The 25,992-nt window shown below is 43.9% G+C and overlaps 1 protein-coding gene across 2 annotated transcripts in view; it reads right to left on the minus strand.

Annotated features, from left to right (window-relative positions):
• The window catches only part of GREB1L (GREB1 like retinoic acid receptor coactivator), a 159,814-nt gene that overhangs the window by 101,760 nt on the left and 32,062 nt on the right, over positions 1-25,992 (minus strand). The window lies entirely within an intron of this gene.

Genomic DNA, 25,992 nt, shown 5'->3' on the forward strand with positions numbered 1-25,992 from the left:
CAAAACTATTTTCCGAAATAGACACTTATAGTTCATTTTCCAATTATAAAATTAACTCAGACAATACGGAAATCGTACTCTTTCCCCCCCCGCGCAGACCTTCATATGTTACAATCCGCATTTCCCATCCGCTGGCAAGCGGAAAAGCTACAATACTTTAGGTATTTATCCAACTAAAACATACTCCACCCTGTATGCAGCCAACTTTCCCAGACTTTTCACCTCCATTAAGACTGATCTTCACACATGGAATACGTTTTTAATCTCTTGGATAGGGTGTAGGGCCTCAGCCAAAATGAACATACTACCTCAATTGCTATGTCTATGGCAGACTCTCCCGATACACATTCCAATTATGAAATTGAAAAATATACAGGTGGAAATATCACATTTCATCTGGGCTGGGAGACGACCCAGAGTAAAAATGCGATTGTTACAAAAGCCTGGCAGCGATGGAGGACCGGGCATCCCTGACCTTGTTAAATATTATCGAGCAACTCAATTGGCCTCATGTGTCCTATGGCATGCCCCACCTGACCAAAGAGTCTGGACGACCATTGAAGCCAAAGCATTATCCGTTTATTCACCTTATTGCTTCCTATGGTGCCCTGCTCTTTTGCGGTCACCAGGGCCGGATTATAGGCGGGGAAAAAGGGGCGGTCGTCCCGGGGCCCCCACACACTGGCACACTTCCCCCACTACATTTACAATAAAATTGCTGCTGATTCCCAGCAGTACATTACCTATAGTCGGCAGCTCAGCTGTTTCTTACAGCGCCACTGAGGAAGTTCTCCACAGTCGGGGTCTCAGGAGATGATGTCATCATCCCGCGAGACAATGACTGAGTCTGTGATGCTGCTGCGACGGCGTGAGTGAAAAGCCCAAGGCGCTCTTTCACTCATTGTCGTTCATTCCCCGGCGGCTGTCTAGTCAGCCGCTGCCAGCCTGCTGCAAGTGACAGTGAGTTGTCACTGTGTTTGTTCCCTGCGGCCCTGTCTGTGAGAAAGAGCTAGAGAGGCAGGTAGTCATGTCACCCAATTTTATTTATATAGATCTATGTAGATATCTATATATATGTATATACTGTAGATCTACAGTCAGGTGCATAAATATTGGGACATTCACAGAATTTGCATATTTTGGCCTCTAGTCACCACCACAATGGCTTTGAAATGAAACAAACCAGATGTGCTTTAACTGCAGACTTTCAGATTTAATTTGAGGGTAATTACATCCAAATCAGGTGAACGGTGTAGGAATTACAACGCTTTCTATATGTGCCTCCCACTTTTTAAGGGGCCAAAAGTAATGGGACTATCAACTCAAAAGCTATTTCATGAACAGGTGTGGGCTATTCCCTCGTTATTTCATTATCAATTAAGCAGGTAAAAGGTCTGGAGTTGATTCTAGGTGTGACATTTGCATTTGGAATCAGTTGCTGTGGACTCACAATATGAGCTGTCACCATCAGTGAAGCAAGCCATCATTAGGCTGAAAAATCAAAACAAACCCATCAGAGAGATAGCAAAAACATTAGGTGTGGCCAAATCAACTGTTTGGAACATTCTTAAAAAGAAAAAACGCACCGGAGAGCTCAGCAACACCAAAAGACCCGGAAGACCACGGAAAACAACTGTGGTGGATGACAGAAGAATTATATCCCTGGTGAAGAAAAACCCCTTCACAACAGTTGGCCAAATCAAGAACACTCTCCAGGAGGTAGGTGTATATGTGTCAAAGTCAACAATCAAGAGAAGACTTCACAAGAGTGAATATAGAGGGTTCACCACAAGATGTAAACCATTGGTGAGCCACAAAAACAGGAAGACCATGGACAGATAAGACAAAGATCAACTTGTACGAGAGTGAAGGGAACAGAAGAGTATGGAGAAGGAAAGGAACTACTCATGATCCAAAACATACCACCTCATCAGTGAAGCATGGTGGTGGTAGTGTCATGGTGTGGGCATGTATGGCTGCCAATGGAACTGCTTCCCTTGTACTTATTGATGATGTGACTGCTGACAAAAGCAGCATAATGAATTCTGAAGTGTTTCGGGCAATATTATATGCTCATATTCAGTCAAATGCTTCAGAACTCATTGGACGGCGCTTCACCATGCAGATGGACAATGACCCGAAGCATACTGCAAAAGCAACCAAAGAGTTTTTAAGGCTAAAAAGTGGAATGATATGCAATGGCCAAATCAATCCCCTGACCTGAATTTGATTGAGCAAGCATTTCACTTGATGAAGACAAAACTGAAGGGAAAATGACCCAAGAACAAGCAGGAACTGAAGACATTTGCAGTAGAGGCCTGGCAGAGCATCACCAGGGATGAAACCCAGCGTCTAGTGATGTCTATGCGTTCCAGACTTCAGGCTGTAATTGGCTGCAAAGGATTTGCACAAAGTATTAAAAAGTGAAAGTTAGATTTAGGATTGTTTAGTTTGTCCCATTACTTTTGGCCCCTTAAAAAGTGGGAGGCACATATAGAAACCGTTGTAATTCCTACACCGTTCACCTGATTTGGATGCAATTACCCTCAAATTAAATCTGAAAGTCTGCAGTTAAAGCACATCTTGTTTGTTTCATTTCAAAGCGACTGTGGTGGTGACTAGAGGTTAAAATATGAAACTTCTGTCAATGTCCCAATATTTATGCACCTGACTGTATATACATAGAAATACTGTGTGTGTGTATATATATATATATATATATATATATATATAGATATAGATAGAGAGATCGAGATCTGTCTATCTCTATAAATATATATATTATATGTTTATATACACACATTCATATATATTTAAGCAAGTACACTGAACCAAAATGTAAATATATATATATTATATATATATATATATATTATGGGCCCCCACTACTTTGTTGCCCAGGGCCCCCACAAACCTTAATCTGGCCCTGGCGGTCACCCAAGATCACAATCCTCCCAACAGTTCGTTTCACGATTTCGGTATGGAACCTTTGTTCCCGTCTGTATAATATACGCTCCTTCCATTCCCTATTAGCTCCTTTATTGAACAACCCTGTTTTTGTCCCGGGTATGCAACAATGCCTTTTCCATCAATGGACTAGGTCCAATATTTTATTTTTATACGATTTAGCTCCCCTGCACACCTTTTCCCGGAATTTGCTGAATTGCAAACCAATTTTCTCTACCCAACAAGGTTTTCTTCCAATACGTCATTACTGTCACTCCCAGGTGCACACTACACCCGACAAAAAAGCTTTAGAGTCACTCTGCTTACAACATCATTCTACTAAGGGTCTTATTTCTATAATTTACCAAACATTACTACATTTTAACCAACCCCCAAAAGAAGCTCATGAGGAGGCCTGGGAGACAGAGGTGAGCGAGACACTAACTCCCGAGGAATGGTCGGATATAAGAACTGAGATTGCAAAAAGTTCTATTTCAGTCCGCATTCAGGAGAACTCCTATAAACTTTATTATAGATGGTATCTTGTCCCCTCTCGGCTACATTCTATCTATCCCACCTCTTCTAAATTCTGTTGGAGGAATTGTGGCCAGTTGGGAACCCTGATGCATGTCTGGTGGTCCTGCTCTAGCATCCAGAAGTATTGGCTAGATATTCACAAACTGATCAAGGATATAGTGGGCATTCAAGTGCCGACCACCCCCAATACACTCTCCTCTCACGTCCCATTCCCGACATCACACATGCCGAACAGAAACTAATTAAGCACATTTTTTAACGCAGCCAAATGTATGATAGCCTCTCATTGGAAGTCAATCAACCCCCCTTCTATACTAGCAACCATTAATGCTATATGGTTCACCTACAGAATGGAGCAGATTTCCTCTGTTCTACACGACACCTCAGATCACCTCATTAAAGTCTGGACACCATGGACCACACACTTCTCAGCTGAACCCACCTTGACAATGATTTAAAGTTTCCGTTTGATATACTTAACTCAATATAATTTAATATATCACTGACTGGCATCCCCCTTTCTCTATCCCCCTATCTTTACCAGCTTTACTCTCCCTTCCTTTTGTCTCCAACTTACTTTACCTCTCATAAATCTAAAAAAACATGCTCCCTATTGGGATATACAGTACTTTATATTTGCTGGTTTCAATGATTCTGTAACTCATATTGTCTCTTTATTTTGTGATTAAGTTATTATTTTATTCATGTTATTTATGGTAATGTTATATTTTTATTGGAGTATGATAACATTTCTCAAAAGAAAAAAAAAAAAAAAAGTGTACAACACTATTAAGATGAAGGATGGGAGGGCCCGCATCACTATCTTTTCCATAAAACAAACCATGAGGAGTTAGTTTGCAATCAGAGACTTGGATACATGTAACAATATATTGTGAAACAAGCAACGTTTCAGGGTGCAACCCCCTTTGTCAAGCCTACACCAAACAGTACATAAGAAAAATCACTCGAAACCCCCCCACCCCCTTCATGTAGTGTAAAACCAAATCTCATCCATACTCCATCCACACGGCGCTCTCGGCTGGAAGCCACTGGTTAGGTCACATCCGGCTCCTGCCATCCAGTGTCTCTCAGCAACCGTCAGCTTGCGTTCCAGCTTGCATTCCACTGGGAAAACCCACCGCGCGCAGGCACAGTCACTCCGAGCGTGGTAGGGGCAGGAGCCTCTGCAGCCAGCCCTCTGCCTCACAGCCAGTGTCCGGGGATCAACATCTGGAGGGGTTAGAGTAAACACAATCCACTAAAATAAACATATTCTAAAGAAATGAGGAATAAGAAAAATAAGAATAAAAAATAACTAAAAAAACTGCTAATCAGAAAAATATGAAAAAAATGTGTACATAAAAAGCTAAAACAAATCATGCTAACCTATACTTAATCACTATAAATAGTACTGCAATATACACTACCGTTCAAAAGTTTGGGGTCACCCAGACAACTTCGTTTTTACATGAAAACTGACTTATTTATCAAATGAGTTGCAAAATGAATAGAACATATAGTCAAGACATTGGCAAGGTTAGAAATAATGAATTTTATTTGAAATAATAATTTTGCCCTTCAAACTTTGCTTTCATCAAAGAATGCTCCTTTTGCAGCAATTACAGCATTCGAGCTGTTAATTTGTTGAGGTAATATTAAGAAATTTCACTCCACGCTTCCTGAAGCACCTTCCACAAGTTCGATTGGCTTGATGGGCACTACTGGCGTACCATAAGGTCAAGCTGCTCCCACAAAAGCTCAATGGGGTTGCGATCTGGTGACTGCACTGGCCACTACATTACAGACAGAATACCAGCTGCCTGCTTCTTCCCTAAATAGTTCTTGCATAATTTCGAGGTGTGCTTTGGGTCATTGTCCTGTTGGAGGTGGAAATTGGCTCCAATCAATAACTGTCCACAGGGTTTTGCATGGGGTTGCAAAATGGAGCAATAGCCTTCCTTATTTAAAATCCCTTTTACCTTGTACAAATCTTCCAATTTACCAGCCCCAGACCATCACATTACCACCACCATGCTTGACAGATGGCATCAGACACTCTTCCAGCATCTTTTCACTTGTTCTGCGTATCACAAATGTTCTTCTGTGTGAGCCAAACATCTCAAACTTCGATTCGTCTGTCCATAACAGTTTTTCCAATCTTCCTCTGTCCAATGTCTGTGTTCTTTTGCCCATATTAATCTTTTCCTTTTATTGGCCAGTCTCAGATATGGCTTTTTCTTTGCCACTCTGCCTAGAAGGCCAGCATCCCGGAGATGCCTCTTTACTGTAGACGTTGACCCTGGCATTTTGCGGGTAACTTTTAATGAAGCTGCCAGTTGAGGACTTGTGAGGAATCTATTTCTCAAACTAGAGACTCTAATGTACTTGTCGTCTTGCAGTTGTGCACAGTGGCCTCCCACTTCTCTTTCTACTCTGGTTAGAGCCTGTTTGTGCTGTTCTCTGAAGTAGTAGTAGAGTAGTAGACACCGTTGTAGGAAATGTTCAGTTTCTTGGTAATTTCTAGCATGGAATAGCCTTCATTTCTAAGAACAAGAATAGACTGTCGAGTTTCACATGAAAGTTCTCTTTTTCTGGCCATTTGGAGAGTATAATCTAACCCACAAATGTGATGCTCCAGATACTCAACTAGCTCAAAAGGAAGGCCAGTTTTATAGATTCTCTAACGAGCAAACCAGTTTTCAGCCATGCTAACATAATTGCACAAGGGTTTTCTAATCATCCATTAGTCTTCTAAAGAGCTTAGCAAACACAATGTACCATTAGAACACTGGAGTGATGGTTGCTGGAAATGGGCATCTATACACCTATGTAGATATTCCTTTAAAAACCAGACGTTTGCAGCTAGTATAGTCATTTACCACATTAACAATGTATAGAGTATATTTCTGATTAATTTAATGATATCTTCACTGAAAAAAACTGCTTTTCTTTCAAAAATAAGTACATTTCTAAGTGATCCCAAACTTTTGAACGGTAGTGTATACTAATAAACAATTAGGATAATGAATTCCAGATGATCTAGTCATTAAGTCCTTTCGGATAAACCGTGTCCAGTTTAAAAATCCATCTGGTCTCTTTACTTAGAAGAATCTTGGCTCTATCGCCACCTCTTCTTAATTCAGGCACATGGTCGATTATTATATATTCAAAGACGCTAGACTGTGATTTGCAGCTTTAAAATGTATTTGTTTTACGGCTGAACGATGAAGGGCCAATCTTTCTCTATATTTTCGTATTGTCTGTCTGACATAACATAGCCCGCAAGGACATACAATTATGTCGACTATGCGTTATGGTGTATGTTACTACATGTCGAATGTCATAGACAATATCTTTATGGGGGTGTTTAAAGGTTTTCCCACTGAGCAAAAATTTACAGGCCACCCAACTGTGGCACTTATAGCAGTCCGCTCGTTTATTATACACATTTGGCACAGGTGGTATATTCATGCCAGTGATATCTGTACGTACAAGAATATCTCTCAAATTCCTGCTACGTTTAAAGGCTGCAATAGGTCTAACCTCCCTCAGTCCTGGCAAATCTTTATCAGAGGATACAATTGGCCTGCAGATTATGGGGCTTGCTACCGTGAATTCACTAGTCCATGGATGAACTTTTCCAGAGTCTTTTTTTATTATGCTTCAACAAATCTTCTCTGGACATATGTAGCACTTGTAGTTTTTGTTTTATCAACTTGGCCTTATTATATGCCCTTGCCAAAAATTTGTCTCTCAAATTACCAAGTGCCACCGGTACATCTTGCCAATTACTAGTGATACATGCCACTCGCATCATCCGCGATAGAGGAAGGCCTCTCTTTAAAGTCGACGGGTGATGGCCATCAAAAAAGGGTTCCTGTCTGTGTCCTTATGATAGACATCGATTTGTATCTCTCCATCTGAGATTTTGATATTTACATCCAAAAAATGGATCCCGTCAGTAATATACTCATGTAAATTTGATGGTCGTATTCATGTTATTTCTTCCATCAATTCATTAAGCCGATCAACACCCCCAGTCCACAACATAAAGATGTCGTCTAAGTAACGCCTATAGAGAAGAATGTGTTGTTGGATATTTGTGTTACACAGAAATATCCCCTTCGCCTGGTAGAGCATAAATACATTCGCATAAGATGCCGGTCCCATGGCGTAGCCACGGTTTTGTACAATAAATTCTCCACCATACAGAAAGAAATTCCTGGATAATGTCAATTCCAGTAGTGTCAAAACTACTTCCTGATCAAATACATTTGATGCCAGATATTCTGTTAAAAACTTTTTAATTGATACTAGACCCTCCTGGTGCGGTATTGAAGTATATAGGCTACATACATCTAGACAGTAAAGTATGAGGAGGAACTCTTCCAATGTTGATTAATGATTTAAAAAACTTGTAGTTTCCTTGAGGAAAGAATCCTCCAATGATGTAATCCAGTAATTTGGCCACAGGTTGATAAAGGGAGTCTCTATCTGATATGACTGGTCTCCCTGGTGGTCTAGTGGCATCCTTATGGAGCTTAGGTAACATGTATAATATTGGAACTCTAGGGTATTCAAAGTATAAAGCTTTAAGCAATTTTTCAGATATTTTTCTTTCATCCTTCGCTCTAATGAGGATAACCATAAGTTCTTTCTGGTATTCCAATGCAGGATTCTTCGAAAGTTTTATATACACCCCGGGGGTTCAGACAATTGGCGTTGGATCTCTGATAAATAATACTCAATATTTTGCAGAACAATGGCCTCGCCTTTATCGGCGGGCCGAATGACGATGTCCTGATGAGTACCCAAGTCTCTCAGTACATTGCGTTCATCTTTAGAAAGACTCATACGTTTAGCCAGAGCGTCATGGAACCTAGTCACTGATTCATTCAACAATCTATTGAATGTTTTTAATGAAGAATTATTAGAGACAGGGTCAAAATTAGAACGAGATGAAAATTTAAGAAATTGATCTACCAGCATTGTAGATGTATCTTGCGGTTTATGCTGAAAGAATTCTTTGAGAGGTAATTTCCGAGAGAAAACATGTACATTTTTTTCCAATTAAGGCATGTATTCAATTTGAGGCGCGTGTTTTTGGCGAAAACTTTTCGCTGATTACGTCATTTTCGCCTGTTTTGGTTTTACTCCGTATTCAATTTGAACCACTTGCCGCCTAGGCGGAAAGTCACTGCAATGTAATAGGCGAAAAAGTTTTGCCTATGAATGGGAAGCGGAAAAAAGTGCAGAATTGGGGTTTTGGGGTTCAACGTTGCAGGAACCCCCGTGCAGCCTTCAGACAGTCCCCCAAAGGTAAACTGTCAAAAATTTAAAAAAAAAAACCCACTTAACACCCAAAAAAATCACTTTGAATTTGGGGGTGAAAAAAAAAAAATGTTGGGGGACAAAGATAAAAACTAGCGAACTTGACTCTGGTGGGGTCCCCAAGTATGCCTCAAGTGTTTTTTTGATTGCAGGTGCTTGCGGAAGGTGGATTTTTCGCGATTTTTTTCAACTTAACTTTAGCAACTTTTAAATATGCTGGCCCCCCAAATTTGCTGGGATAAGTTTTTTTCAGGAAAAAATACTCCTGAATACTATTCTGCACCACGTATAGAAAAATGCTATTTAGCAGCTATTGAGCCCATTCAAAAACACCAAATACCTTCAGCAGGCCAAATTGGGGGGTACCATAGCTAACCCCATGTCACAGCATCTTTTGGGGTGTGTCAGGCTGATTTCCCCAAATCTGACAGTACTTTCCGCCTGTTCAAGTTTCGCCGAGTCCTAATTTCACATACTTCCATATTGAATACGGGGTAAAGCGGGCACGGCCGCGATACTTTTCCGCCTACAAAAGACGCGATGTAGGCGAAAAGTCTGGGAGGTGGAAAAGTATCTCGGATCCGCTCTAATTGAATACGGCTCTAAGTTCATCATGAAAGTTCGTAGGAACAAATGTTAGCCCTTTTGTACACATATTTCTGTATCTCTCAAGGATCTATCGGACATATTGAAAATTAAGTTGTTCTCTTGGTTGTTTTTCTTCCTCTGCCCCGAGTGGCCTTTCTTTTATAGTATTCTCTTTTACAGAAGCAGTTTGGTCTAAAGCAGTGTTGGCTAACCTTGACACTCCAGCTGTTAAGGAACTACATAACCCAGCAAAACTGTGGCAGGGCATGATGGGATATATAGTTCCACAACAGCTGGAGTGTCAAGGTTAGCCAACACTGGTCTAAAGGGACTATAAAAATAAATAAAAAAATAATTATCGCTGTGACTATATGGGGACTGTTGTCCTTCTTTGCGGGATTTACTGGACTCCGTCATCTCAGACTAATTTCTTCCTGGTATGGTCTCCCCCATAAGCCACCTATAGACTTTATTATCCTCGCAATCTGCATCTACTGCTAGTTTTTTATTGTTTTTAAATTTGAGCAGATCCTTTTTGTATTGATCACATTTTTGCTCCAGTTTTTGCAACCAATTACAGGTAGAGTCTTACTCCAAAGTTTTAGAGTGTAGTTTTTCAATATCTTTTAGTTATTCTTTAGTTATTTTCAGCTCATTTCCAGATTCTTCAATTACAAGGACCATCAGGTCCAGAGCACATTTATTTAGAATAGCAATCCATTTCCTGACAAAATCAGGTTTATGTCGACCTATCGTGGGAGTATTTTTTACGCTAAAACCACGAGGAATTTTAAGTTCTCTGTAGTACTCGGACAGAGTTATTCCATGCAACTAAAAATCCGTTTCCCAGCGTTTCAGTTTGAACCACTGGTTATATAGATGTTCTCCATTCAATCCTGTGTCATTAATCGTTAATGTGTCTTAAAAGATGTTTTCAATCTCAGCTTCAGAGTAGCTGAAAAAATTTCACCTCTTTGTGTAACCACCACTCTGCACCCAGCAGATTCATGAGTTAGCGAAGCTCCTTGTGTTCTTTCCATATTGGAACACAGGATCTGTGGAAACACTACCGATGTTGTCTCCATTTGCCATGTGAATAAAGAAAACCCATTATTTTATTACAAGTCTAGTGAGTGCACCTCATTTTTTGTCTATGCATTTGGAGCCGCTTTGATCATCAAGATTGTCACCCCAGCAAAAGTGGATTCATTAAGACGAGAGTGTGGACCTGCAAACTTATATAATACTTCCAACATAGGGCGGCACTCCCCACCCTATGTTGGAAGTATTGTACTATTGGAGTCTGAATGATTCCCTAGAGGGCACCCAGGTTTAAGGTATAGCTTATATGGAGTAGTGCCGGTCATCTACCATTGTTAAATTATTATTATTATTATTATCAGTTACTTATATAGCGCACACATATTCCGCAGCACTTTATAGAGAATATTTGGCTATTCACATCAGTCCCCGCCCCAGTGGAGCTTACACTCTATATTCCCCATCACATGCTCGCACACATACACACTAGGGTTAATAATTTTTTTTTTTTTACTTGTTGGGAGCCAATTACCCTACCAGTATATTTTTGGAGTGTGGGAGGAAACCGGAGCACCCGGAAAAAACCCACGCAAGCACAGGGAGAATATACAAACTCCACACAGTTAGGGCCGTGGTGGGAATCGAACCCACGACCTCAGTGCTGAGAGGCAGTAATGCTAACCATTACAGTGTGTGTGTGTGTGTGTATATATATATATATATATATATATATATATATATATATATATATATATATATATATGTATATATAAATATTGGGACATTGACAGAATTTGCATATTTTGGCCTCTATTCACCACCACAATGGCTTTGAAATGAAACAAACAAGATGTGCTTTAACTGCAGACTTTCAGATTTAATTTGAGGATAATTACATCCAAATCAGGTGAACAGTATAGGAATTACAACGCTTTCTATATGTGCCTCCCACTTTTTAAGGGACCAAAAGTAATGGGATTATCAACTCAAAAGCTATTTCATGGACAAGTTTGGGCTATTCCCTCGTTATTTCATTATCAATTAAGCAGGTAAAAGGTCTGGAGTTGATTCTAGGTGTGACATTTGCATTTGGAATCAGTTGCTGTCGACTCTGAATAGGAGATCCAAAGAGCTGTCACTATCAGTGAAGCAAGCCATCATTAGGCTGAAAAATCAAAACAAACCCATCAGAGAGATAGCAAAAACATTAGGGAACTCATTCAGAGTCGGTCGAAGCGGCCGCACGGTCGTACGCCACCGATGTTCGCTATACTGCACATGCGTAAAGTTCGCAATGCACGTGCGCAAACTAGCCGCTACGATCAGAAATTTCTCTCTCCTTGAACACAGCCAGGTCGGTAGTTTGAGTGACAGATTGAGGCGTTTGTGGGTTGTAACAGGGGAAGGTACTTGAAAACGGGGGAGTGGAGATCCGAACGCAGGCGTGCCTAATTATGCGAACGGCGTTTTATGGGAGTGCATACGGTTTATGGGAGTGCATAATTAACAAAGTAGCGTCATGGCACATGTGACATGGGAGGTTTTTACACTGACATGATCGTAGAGCTTAAGAGAGGGTATGGTCAAACCTTAAGCTCTACGACCAGTTCCGATGGTTCCCGATGGTCTCGATTAATCCTTATATGCCCGGAGATGACGTGCAATGCGTACGAAAGGGGGGCGTAATTTTTTGAATTCCGGCCGCTTCCTCCCCTTGGTCGGCCAGCTACCGATCCGAACTTAGAGACGCAACTTGCGAGGGAATAATTTGCATATCCGGCCCCTTTTCCCGTAAGACCGTGCGGCCGCTTCGACCGACTCTGAATGAGGTCCTAGGTGTGGCCAAATCAACTGTTTGGAACATTCTTAAAAAGAAAGAATGCACCGGAGAGATCAGCAACACCAAAAGACCCGGAAGACCACGGAAAACAACTGTGGTGGATGACAGAAGAATTATTTCCCTGGTGAAGAAAAAACCCCTTCACAACAGTTGGCCAAATCAAGAACACTCTCGAAGAGGTAGGTGTATATGTGTCAAAGTCAACAATCAAGAGAAGACTTCGCAAGAGTGAATATAGAGGGTTCACCACAAGATGTAAACCATTGGTGAACCACAAAAACAGGCAGACCAGGAGTTTGCCAAACAACATCTAAAAAAGCCATTACAGTTCTGGAACAACATCCTATGGACAGATGAGACAAAGATCAACTTGTACCAGAGTGATGGGAAGAGAAGAGAAGGAAAGGAACTGCTCATGATCCAAAACATACCACCTCATCATTGAAGCATGGTGGTGGTAGTGTCATGGCGTGGGCATGTATGGCTGCCAATGGAACTGGTTCCCTTGTTTTTATTGATGTGACTGCTGACAAAAGCAGCAGAATGAATTCTGAAGTATTTCGGGCAATATTATATGCTCATATTCAGTCAAATGCTTCAGAACTCATTGGACGGCGCTTCACAGTGCAGATGGACAATGACCCGAAGCATACTGCAAAAGCAACCAAAGAGTTTTTTAAGGCTAAAAAGTGGAATGTTATGCAATGGCCAAGTCAATCCCCTGACCTGAATCCGATTGAGCAAGCATTTCACTTGATGAAGACAAAACTGAAGGGAAAATGCCCCAAGAACAAGCAGGAACTGAAGACATTTGCATTAGAGGCCTGGCAGAGCATCACCAGGGATGAAACCCAGCGTCTGGTGATGTCTATGCGTTCCAGACTTCAGGCTGACCTAGAAATGTAAAAGTCAATATTTAAATCTAAAACTATTTTTTATGAAAACTCTGGTCCCTTAGTTTCAAAACAAGGCCAACATGAAAGTTCCACCACAATTAGAAGCAAAGTTAGGAGTCATTTTAGTTGACCTTGCAAACATATATTTAAATTTTTTTTTCATGTTTGCAACCCTGTAGCATTAACACTATCACTAGGGGCTAAAATTTGACATATGAAAGTTACTTTATGTCGTCTATCATCCTACCAAATTTTATGAAAATCTGAGACGGTCGGGTTGAAAAGTTGCTGTTTTAGTGATTATTTGGCATGGAATTACTCATATGTACTATATTATATATATTTATTACACACACACACACACACACACACACACACCATTGTGCAAAAAATGTAGGCAGATGTGGAAAAAATGCTGCAAAGTAAAGGTGGGTACACACCTGACATATCTGTAGATCGAGTGATACATCTGCAGATGACGGCCATCATCTGCTTGTGCCCTCGGGTCCCGGTGGCCGAGGGGTGGGCCCGGCAGACGGTGGGCATGTCGGGGGCATGACCCACCCCCCTCCTCGCGGCTGTCGCTGTGTGTGTACCAGAGACGTATCTGTCCATCGCCTGTGCAGTACAGCCAAATTGATATGTCGGTGAACGGCGACGTTCACCCACATATCACAGGTACACACTGACCGACGGGCAGCAGATACATTGGCCGATCAATTGATCGGCCAATGTATTTGTCAGTGTGTACCCAGCATAAGAATGCTTTCAAAAATAGAAGTATTAATAGTTTATTTTTTATAATATTTTTATTAAAGCAAGGAGTGTTACATTGTAAAATAAAAGATACACAGGTAATACATACAGTAATCACCAATGAGTACAATTCTTTGGTAAAAATAAAACATTTTCTTTTGTATTAACTTGTATATCTTTGTACACAAAGAATTAACACAGTACATTAAGAACATTTTTTCACAAGAGAGAAAAAAAAAGGAAATAGAGATTTGCTCGCACGCCTCACCTCCTCTCCCCCCGATCCCAAGTAATCCCCCATGTTTCTGCAAAAATGGGTTCTTGTGTTATAAAATTATATAGCTATTGGAGGGTCATTATCTACCCTACGAAGCATATACCATGTTGTATTTGAAAAAGAACTTTGAATTTGGGATTTGACAGCTGAGGAAAGAGTCGCTATATAGCTTTCCCATACTGCAAAAAAGTGTTCGACCTTCGTCTCTCTTTCTAGCGTAGTCCCTACCCATTCCATCCTGAAAAGATAAAAAAGCTTGGCCTCAAACAGGCTAATAGAGGGGGTTTCAGGATGTATCCAGGTTTTTAATATGGCTTTTCTTACCACTGTACTTACTACCAGTAATAGATTTCGATGCCCTTTGGTAACGCATAAGTCCTGGGAGAAGATTCCAAAAAGTGCCCACGCTGGTGTTAGGGTAGATAGTTGGGTGTCTCACAGGGTATGTACGAACATGGACCCAGATTTGTCGAATTATGGGACAAGTCCAAAGACAGTGAATCAGATCTGCTTGAGGAGCTCCACAATTAGAGCACAGATGCGACGTGGAGAGACCAATTTGAAACCTTCTGTGTGGTGAGAGGTATATTCTATGGAGTATGTTGAGGAACATCTCAGTTTACATTACAGAAGAAAAAGATCTACAGGACCTATAATGAGCATTAAGTAGGTCATCAATTTGTAAACCTGGGATTGGAGATGGCCAAACTGATATGCCTCTGAGATTTAGAGTGGTCTAATAGAATCTGGAGCATCTGGTAAGCTGAAGAAATAGCTCCACCACCTAAAGGTTGCTGCTGTAACAACTTATCAAGTGGGTTATCCCAGTCATTCGGGGAGAAGTATCCAACAACTAAACTGGCATAGTGCTGAGCTAAAAGGAATGCCATTGGATGTCCTACTACAACTGGGTATTTCTCGGATGTTTCCTGGAACGTGAGAGGTTGACGGCACTCTGTGTCCACTATAGAACCAATATTGGTCACCTCCACTATTCTCCAAGTATTGAAGGGATATCTGGCTTGTCCTTCCTGAAAGTCGGGATTGGCAACAAGGGGGAGGTACAATGATTTGAATTAAATTTGTGGCGCAATATGTACCATGTTTTTCTAACGGACCAGATCATGCAAATGGAGAAAAGACACTAGGTCTCATCCTTGAAGAAACTACCTCTCCAGAGAAGTATTTGCATAATTGTCTCGACAATGCAACCTTAATCGTTTATTTCATCAATTAACAAAATGCAGTGAATGAACTGAAATCTAAATCAAAATTTGGTGTGACCACCCTTTGCCTTCAAAACAGCATCAAGGGGTCTATTTACTAAGCAGTGTTAGGAGACAGAGTGAAAAGTGATAAGAAAGTGATAAGGTGCCAGCCAATCAGCTCCCAACTGTCATCTCACAAAATGACAGTTGGGAGCTGATTGGCTGGCACCTTAACACTTTTCACTCTTTCTCCTAACACTATTTAGTAAATAATAGACCCCAAATTCTTCTAAGTATACTTGCACAGTTTTTGACGGAACTCGGCAGGGAGATTGTTCCAAATGGGTTGGGTATGGGTTCCTGGCGGTCGGGAAGCCGCCGGTCAGAATACCGATAGTGACATCCCGACAGACAGAATCCCGAAACACGTAGGTAAGTATAGTACTACTAACCCTAACCCTGCCTACCCAGTGCCTAAACCTAACCTCTCCCACTAAGGGTGGGCAATAAGCCGCCCCCAGCTGTTGTAGAACTACACATCCCAGCATCCCCAACCAAATGTTTGCCATTTGGCCATGCTAAAACTGTTGCAAGGCATGCTAGGATGTGTAGTTCAACAACAGCTGGAGGGCCGCTTATTGACTCCCCTAACGCCTAAACCTAACCCTCCCCTTACCCCCGATAGCACCTCCAACATTTAGGCAGCCTCGATGTATCCACACAGGCACACCGTTGGCGTCTCTTAGAAGGCGAGGTTAGTCAACCCAGAATCCCGATGAGTGACTTGTGCAGACCCATCTTGCTGCAGAAGCTATACCACACCAAGACTACCGGCCACAATCATCTACTGCACAGGTTCTCAAACTCGGACCTCAGGACTACAAACAATTCATGTTTTACAGGTCTCCTCACAGAAACGCAAATGAAATAAATAACTCCACCTGTAGATCTTTTAAAATGTGTGATAGGATAATGAATACACCTGTGCACCTGCCGGGAGACCTGGAAAAAATGTGACGTCCTGAGGACAGAGTTTGAGAATGATTGATCTACTGCACAGACCAGCTATAAACATCTACAGCGGGACCCACTGTGGTAAGACAGACGGGACGCTGTTCTCTGTACACTCCACCCCAAAACTATCAAACAGTAAGTATGTGATACATATCACATGTGCCAACACCACTGCTGCTAATATAGAAACTTCTATCGCCGAGGCATCAGTTGAATAACAGAACATGGTCATCTGCATTGTGTAGTACAATCTACTGTATCTGCATTAGTTCACCCATATCTGCTTAAGATTATGTTCACAATTGTAGCAAATGTGATATTAGCATCACCATTGGGTGCAAACAAAGTATTTCCATCTGCACCACAAAGCAAGCACATCACACCAGACAGACCACAGCATAGGGGTTGAGCGCAATAGAAAAACGTATCTATCCATTGTGAGGTAGGGCTACCTCTTTTACGGGTCCCTCCTCCTTGCTGATGCTCCTCAATCCTCTCTCCCCCCCAGGCGCTCCCAGAATGATCATGTCCGGCATCGGAATTCTGGGAGACTGGGACTCCTAATGGGAGTAAACAGCAGTGCTGTTTTTGAAAATTGGCGGCCGCTGCAGCTTGTAATATGGTGGAGGGCAAGAGCAGACAGGCGCTATCAGATTAGACAGCGCCGGTGGGGTGACTGCGGCCGCGCCCGCAGACCAGAGAGCCCCAGGCGATAGCTCTACTTGACTGCCTTTTATGGGCCAGTGGTCTGGTCTTCAAGCCTATGCATCCCCTGCATCCACAGTAAGTACCATTCATTTGCAAGAATACTTTAAGCTCCAGGGTTTAAATACATAGAGAAAGTTACTTTCTATTTTAATAACTGTGTCCCTTTAAAGGCCACCAAATTTGTGTAGCGCTCTATTGTATTTCAGGAAATACTATTTAATTCTAAACACTGGGGCTCTTTGACCTAAAGTATTTTATCAGCCCTGCTCTGACCCTGACCAGTTATTGTCACACTCCCACACAAGTATATTTGCTCAGCATTGCGTTTCCAAACTCTGCTTTGGAAGTGTTCAGAGCAAACAAAATCCTCTCTTCCCAACTGCAGCACGGTGCACCACTTTGGGTTCTGTTTCGATACATGATAACAGTGGATAGATGGATGGCAAGCCAGTTGTTGCTGACCTACCGCTCATCTGTGATGCCATGCCAAGCAGGTTCCTAAAAAGCATTAAAAGCAAATCAGTATGTTCCTGCAAATTATAGTGCCTGGATAAGTTATAGCAAACATTTGCAGTTATACAGTTGGATGCATAACTAAGAGAACTGTAGACTACAGAAAGATAAAAGGGCCGCAACTAGGGGAGGGTGGTAAGGGGGCAACAATGAGTGCCTGCCGAGGGGGCCCCCATGTAGCTGCACGTGTGGCTCTGGAGCCGTGCATCGGATCTGCAGGCACTCACCTGCAGCTTGGCCTTGAGAGACACATTGCCGCAGTCAGTCTAATATGGCGCAGGTCGCACGACAATGAGAATGCACGGAACAGCATTCAATCAGCAGCGGCTGCCGGTCCGCGAGCTCCAATTGGTTCACAACCGGCGGCATATTAGAATTACAGTGGCGCAGACTGTTCCCCAGCGGGTTGCAGCCCCATCACCTACCACGCGGCCCCGTCAGGTAAGAGAAGGGAGCAGTCTTATTGGGAGATGCCATTTTAATGTGAAAGTCTATTTTTAATAGTTGTTAATCTGCCAGTTCTGGGGGGGCTGCTGTTACTGGGGGGCATTACTGTGACAGTAATGCCCCTTACAACACATTATGCCCCTTATACATTATGTGTGGCATAAGCTGTTGGTTGTAAGGGACATTATTGTGTCACATAAATCACACATCCTTTTCGACCTCTTTATTGGGGGGGGGGGGGGCACCAAATTAATGCCTAGTTTCGGCCCTGTAAAAGCATTCTCAACTCTCCCTATCTGCATGCTGATATAGTTTAGGAATATAGGGCCAGTTTCTGGATCTCCCAATGGGTGTGGCCTACCAAATTCTAGCGTGGCATCACTGGAGTGGGGGATTGTCACAGGCAGATCAGGTTTGGTGTGGGTGGATTTTGGGTGCAACCAATTCCATCTGGAAAATGTGGGTAAAAATGTATTTCTATTTAAGGTAGAAAGGGTATGCAGTCGTAATGTCGACATGTTCAGAATGCCAACATTGTGAATGTCAACATATAATTTTAGGGTTGGAGTTGGGTTAGGTGGGGTCATACTGGCCCACAGAAAAATCCCCGGTGGGCCCCACTGGCTGAGAACCCTACCCCCTCCTCTGCCAGCTACCCCATGAAGACACATAGGGGTATATTTACTAAAGTGAGAGGTTTTAGAAGTGGAAATATTGCCCATAGCAAACAATCATATTCTTCTTAACATTTAACTAGCACCTTCTAGAAGATAATAGCTAATAGCTTCTAAAAACTCTCACTGTAGTAAATTTACCCCATAGTGAGGGACCAGTGTGAAATAGCCAACACTACCCAGAAAGTGTTGCAGATACGTGTCCACACAAACTCAGAAGTAGGCGGTTCCAGGTGCCGATGATAGGAGCTTTGGAGAAGTAGTTCGAGGTGTCAGTGTAGGAGCCTGGGTGAAACAAGTAGTTTCAGGTGCCAGTGCCTGGTGGTGGCAACGAGCTCCGCACCCACTACGCAGTGGGACAGGGGAGTCAGTAACTGTTGGTTACTGATGGTGAGAGGCAATCCCTAGAAGTGGCAAAGTAAGCCCAGGCAGATTATAGTTCTTGCTCTTTATTTGATTTCCAGCATGATTGATCTGCTAGTCTAGAACATCTTTCAGCGGATATTTTTCAAATCGTACAAGTGCATACTAATTCACGTATGCCTGGGGATGATCTTCCAGATAGGTTGCAGATGAAATGTTACTTTTGTATGTGGATATATGTAAAAGGTGTACTCTAGCACAATATAAAAGGATTCAATAAATAAAAAAAATGGGATTTTGGTACCTACCGGTAAATCCTTTTCTCTGATTCCACAGGGGACACTGGAGGTGCTTACGCTGGGGCATGGAGGCGTGGATAACTGGAGCCGGCACTTTAAATAATTTAGAAGTGTGAAGCTCCTCCCCCTCTATGCCCCATCAGCCCTCAGTTTAGAAAATGAAGACCGAGAGGAGATGGAGAACAAGCAGAGTAAAAAGGGAGAGAACACACAATCAAAACACACAACATATGGAACAAACCGAATAGGCAGGCTAAGAGCGCAGAGGTGGGCGTCCAGTGTCCCCTGTGGAATCAGAGAAAAGGATTTACCGGTAGGTACCAAAATCCCATTTTCTCTTTCATCCACTAGGGGACACTGGAGGTGCTTACGCTGGGGACGTCCCAAAGTTTTCCCCACGGGCGGGAGCGCTCTGCGGGGCCTGCAGAACAAGACAGCCAAAACGGGATTCCGAAACCGCGAACGTATCAAATTTGTAAAACTTGACAACCGTGTGCACAGAAGACCAAGTGGCCACACGGCACAACTGTGACATGGAGGCTCCCCTACCAGCCGCCCAGGACGCACCCACAGAACGTGTGGAATGAGCCGAATTAGACGAAGGAGGCCGGCGTCCGGCACCAACATAAGCCTGATGAATAGTCAGTCGAATCCAACGTGCCAAAGTCTGCTTAGATGCTGGCCAACCCCTCCGAACCGCATCATAGAGGACAAAAAGTGACTCAGACTTACGGAGGGAAGCAGTCCTGTCAACATAGATGCGGAGAGCTCTAACCACATCCAAGGTAGAAGAACCACCAGAGTCCTCCACCAAAGACGGTACCACAATAGGCTGATTAATATGAAAAGCCAACACTACCTTGGGAAGGAAGGCGGCTACCGTCCGGAGTTCCGCCCTATCAGCATGAAACACAAGGTAAGGTGGTTTATAGGACAGAGCACCCAATTCCGAAGCTCTATGAGCCGACGCTAGAGCCAAGAGAAGGACCGTCTTCCAAGATAAGAACTTAATATCAACCTTTTCCAAAGGTTCAAACATGGACGACTGAAGAAACAAAAGCACTAAGTTCAAGTCCCAGGGAGCAATCGGAGGTACAAAAGGAGGCTGCACCCGCAAGACCCCCTGAAGAAACGTCTGCACCTCAGGAATGAGGGCCAATTTCCGTTGAAAGAAAATGGAAAGGGCAGAAACCTGCACCTTTAAAGTTCCAAGCCGAAGGCCAGAACCCAGACCAGTCTGAAGAAAAAGCAGAAACCGGGACAACCGAAAAGTCTTAGATGGAAGATCCCGACAGGAACACCACGAGATATAAGAACGCCAGATGCGATGATAATGCGCAGCCGAAACTGGTTTCCTGGCGCATAGCATGGTGGGAATGACAGAGTCTGGGATTCCTCTGCGTCTTAAGATACCGGTTTCAAGAGCCACCCCGTTAAACGCAGTTGCGCTAGGTTGGGGTGTACAAAAGGACCTTGTTGTAGCAGATCCAGGCGCAGAGGAAGGGGCCACGGATCGTCTGACAATAGGGACAGAAGGTCCGCGAACCAACTCCTCCGAGGCCAGTTCGGAGCCACGAGAATGACAGAGGCTGATTCGTGTTTTATCCTTTTTAGCAGTCGAGGAAGAAGTGGAATCGGAGGAAAAAGGTAAACAAAGTCGTAGTTCCATGGAACTGTCAGAGCGTTTACTGCCACTGCCTGTGGATCTCGAGTTCTTGACACGTATACCGGGAGCTGACGATTCAATCGTGATGCCATGAGGTCCACCTGAGGACATCCCCATCGACGTATCAGCGCGTTGAACACATCTGGATGAAGCATCCATTCCCCGAGGTGGATATCCTGTCGGCTTAGGTACCCAGTTGTCCACACCCGGGATGAATACCGCCGACAGGATTACTGACTGGCTCTCGGCCCACCTGAGAATCTGAGTTACTTCTCGCATGGCCATGCGACTCCGAGTCCCTCCTTGGCGGTCGATGTACGCAACGGCCGTCGCATTGTCGGACTGAACTCTTACCGGACGAGTTCTTAGAAACTCTGTTGCTTCTATCAGAGCATTGTAGATCGCTCTGAGTTCCAACACATTTATGGGCCACTTTTGTTCTAGAGGGGACCATCGACCCTGTAAATGATAATCGAGGACATCCTCGAAGGCTGGCATCCGTTGTTACGATGATCCAGTCCCACACGCTGAATCTCCGGCCCGCAAGAAGATTGTTGGATTATGTCCACCAGAGAAGGGCCACTCTGGTAGCTGGGCTCAAACGGATCTGGCGATGTAGGAGCAGATGAGACCCTGACCCCTGTGTTAGTAGGTCCAGCTGAAACATCCTGGAGTGAAACCGCCCGAACTGTATTGCCTCGAAGGCCGCTACCATCTTCCCCAGGAGACGCAGACAAAGAAGGAGGGACACCCTCTTTGGTCTGAGGACCAGCTGAACTAATAACCGGATATCCCAGGCCTTGTCTACTGGAAGGAAGATCCTCTGTGATGCCCTATCTAAGATCATGCCCAGAAACAGAAGCTTCTGGGACGGATTGAGATTTGATTTCTTGAAGTTTATTATCCAACCTTGTTGGATTAGAGTCTGATATGTCAGTATGGCATGACTTGTAAGAAGAGATACCGACTGCGCCTTGAGTAACAGGTCGTCCAAATAAGGGATTATGTTCACTCCCGATGACCGAAGGAGAGCAATCATGACTGACATGAGTTTGGTGAAGATGCGGGGAGCCGAGGATAACCCGAACGGCAATGATCCTTCAATATGGCGAAACGCAGAAAGGCTTGGTGTGGTTCCCAAATGGGAACGTGGAGATAAGCATCCTTGATATCCATGGATAATAGGAACTCTCCTGGTTCCAAGCTCACAATAACGGACTGCAGAGACTCCATTTTGAACAGATACATCTTCAGATACAGGTTCAATGACTTGAGGTTCAAGATGGGCCTGACCGATCCATCCGGTTTGGGTACTACAAACAGGTTTGAGTAAAACCCCATACCTCTTTGATGTTCTGGAACTGGGACTAGCACAGATGATACTACTAGAGACTGGATAGCCTCCTGTGGAACCCTGGCCTTGTCTGCAGGTATGGGCAGACTTGTAGTGAAGAACCGAGGTGGAGGGATGACCTCGAACTCTATTCGGTACCCCAGGAAATTTAGTCTGCGGATCCACAGCTCTGGAGAGGTCTGGTTCCAAACTTGTTGAAATCTTTGCAGGCGGCCTCCCACTGTAGGTGGTCCCAGGTGGGACGGAAGACAGTCATGCCACTTGTTTTTCAGCTGGCTTAGGCTCCTGTCTACGTGCAACTGAGTGTGGGCGACCACTACCTCTGCCGCCTCTTGCTTGGGAGGGAGCACCTCTGGCTCTACCACGAAAGGAATGTGGCGCACGAAAGGAATGAAAGGAAGGTCCAGTATAAGATAGTCTGGGAGCCGCTGCAGTTGGCAGGAGGAAGGAAGACTTACCCCCCGCGGCCTGGGATATCCATTTGTCTAATTTCGGGCCAAACAGCATGTCGCCATTGAATGGTAAACCCTCCACCGCACGCTTGGATTCTGCGTCCACATGCCAGGCGCGCAACCAGAGGGATAGCAGAAGCAGATATGCGAGCACTAATCTGACTGATATCTTGACGCTTCTTCCAGGAAAACTGCAGACTCGCGGATGTGTTCAGCTAGTAAGCGTAACTCTGCTCTAGAAGTACCAGAGTCCAAACCTGTAATCAAATGGTCAGCCCAGCAAACCACCGCTTTGTTAACCCAAGCAGTAACAAGGGTGGGCCTAAGTTGAGCACCCGCTGCGGTATAAATAGATCTTAGCGTTGTCTCCAATTTACGATCCGAAGGATCTTTTAGTACTGTAGCTCCCGGTACTGGGAGTGCTGTTTTTTTAGAAAGACGGGAGACGGACGCATCTACTGGAGGGGGTGTTTCCCACTTTTCCATCATGGATGATGGAAAAGGGTAGCTAGAAGGAAACCGTCGCGGAATTTGGAACAGTTTATCCGGTTGCTTCCAGGCCACTGAGAGCTGCTGTTGAAGATGCAGTGAGAACGGAAAAACCGCCGAACTCTTTGGTTGTTCATGAAATAATTCACACTCCTGGGATGCAGGCCAAAATTAAAGATTCCACCCCGGGAGAGGTGGACTCTAACTCTAGAGGGGTATCGTCCTGTAATGCTTCCTCCAATTCCCTTTCCTCAGTATCCTCCGTAGCGAGGAATTCCTAGTCAGACTCTTCTGACTGTATAGCCGATAAAGGACGCTTTTGTGTCTGTCCTTGTAAGGAAGTGGAGGGAGCGGACACAGCTGTACCCATTACCTGTACCAGGGTGTCTAGAGACTTGGTTAGCCCAGCAACCCAGGGAGGCTGAAACTTGCGTGCCTCAGCTAACTCAGACGTTAAGTCCGTCATTACTCCTACCATGTCAGCGGCCCATGTAGGCGCAGGTGAGGCAGTATTAGCCACAGGTGGATCAATTGCTATACAAGCATCACATAACGTGGACCCAGCAGCATGCATCGTTACACCTAGAACAAACAAACATCTTTTGAGACGCTTTTGTTCTGTTTGACATGGATACACACAGTCACCACACACAGAGGGACAGAGTATATACAGAAGAAAAGAAAAACAGAAGGCTGGCTTGGGACACAGAGGAGGAGCACACCCCACTCCCTTCCCACAGATAAGATTCCCTGCACCCCCAGTGTATTATGCACAGCCTCTGCTTAACTTGTAGCTGCTGTAGCCAGGAATGGGGAGCCAAAGAATCCAGCCTTCAGTTCTGCTGCACTTCTCCTGTATAAAGGAGAGATGCAGGTAGTTAAGAGTTAATAAACGGCAGCAACGCTGTTATCTACAGCCGCTTGCCGAATAGAGAGAGCCCGCGTTAATTAGGCCCCGCCCCATTATTCATGCCCTAAGGGCTCCAATATGGCTGCTATCTCCCCCCCCCCCCTCCCCTCCGCGCTACCCGCGTGTATCAGCGGGGAGAGGGGAGAAGACCTGCTGTGGCAGTAAGGAGCTGTCAGGAGCTCTTGTAATGAGCCCTGCGCACTCCTTCCTGGTGTTTGCTAAAGCACCAGGGCGCCAGGTACCCGGACCCCACCTTTTAGATAGGTGGCGAAGGGTACCTATAGGTGTGTAAAAGATGTTTAAAATAAAATAAATGTATTTGCTGGAGCACAGCATAATGTGACCAGCACCTAGAGGCACATTTTCTAAACTGAGGGCTGATGGGGCATAGAGGGGGAGGAGCTTTACACTTCTAAATTATTTAAAGTGCCGGCTCCAGTTATCCACGCCTCTATACCCCAGCGTAAGCACCTCCAGTGTCCCCTAGGGGATGAAAGAGAAATACAAATAATAAAATTAATAAGGAATCCCTCTATGTTGCCTCAAAATCATAGGAAAAACCAGCATGGTAGTTGCTATACTTACCTGCTCCCCGTCATCCCGGCTATGCACGCGCGACCTCGGGTCACACATGCGCGAAGCCGACAGGGAGGTAGTGAGGAGGCGGCGGAGGGATCCGCTCAGATCCCTCTTCGCATCGACAGAACTCCTTACGATGGGAAGGATCGGGGATCCGAGAACAAGCACCGTCTGAAGGTGGCACTTGTACTCGGAAGCAAACTCCGAAAACAAATTTTTCAGAGTTTGCTGAATATCACGGGGTACTATCAGACTCCTGATGATGAATGGCCCGGTAACCTGGCGTTTCCGCATGGTTACCGGGCCATTTATCGTATGGCGAATATGCCCCATTATCATTTGTGAATGTATGTGGCGATCGTTTCATTTGTCAGATCATCTGAAAAAAATCTCTAGTGTATGGCTGGCTGTAATGCAAATGTAATAATCATTGCATCAATAAATAAAAAATAACCAACAAAAATATATTACTTAAATTTTATGGGGCAGATACAAATAGACAGGAGCTGTAGCCGGCAGACCACACTGTGCACGTAAATGCAATTACGATAGACAATTGCTGATTGCACCTGAAAGGCTGTGAGCAGAAAAGCAGCAAAATTCCTCAAGGCTGCCACAGTCGTTCCACAGGCTGCTAGCAAATGACTTACTAACATTGATATAGTGACTACATATTAAAGGGGCATATTCCGCAATGCAAGTTAACGTGGCTGGCCAAGAGTTTTTACCTATTCAATTAGCCGCGCAAATTTAGCCACAGTAATTTTCAATAGGCTTTTTTTCTTGCAGCCAGAGCAGGTGAAAATTCAGTGAAAATTGCCATTTTAAAAAGGTAAAAATGTGGGGACTTGCTTCAGAACACCTGGGTCGACCCCCCACACCCATCCCCACCCTTTCATGACTAATTAAGCACATATATTAATCTGGCCAATAATTACATTTCACTTTGGGGTGATATTCCGCAAAGTTCAGATAAATGGGTTAAAAGGTGCGAGACAGGTACAAGGGAGTGCTGTATGGATGGGACAGATGTTTTTAAGATTGCAGGTGGCAACTACAGGTGTTTAAAGAACATTTTTAGAAGTGGCTTAAAATCACACAAAT

The sequence above is a fragment of the Taudactylus pleione genome, unplaced genomic scaffold, assembly GCF_031769625.1.
Source record: "Taudactylus pleione unplaced genomic scaffold, aTauple2 ptg000093l, whole genome shotgun sequence".
NCBI classification, from domain to species: Eukaryota; Metazoa; Chordata; class Amphibia; order Anura; family Myobatrachidae; genus Taudactylus; species Taudactylus pleione.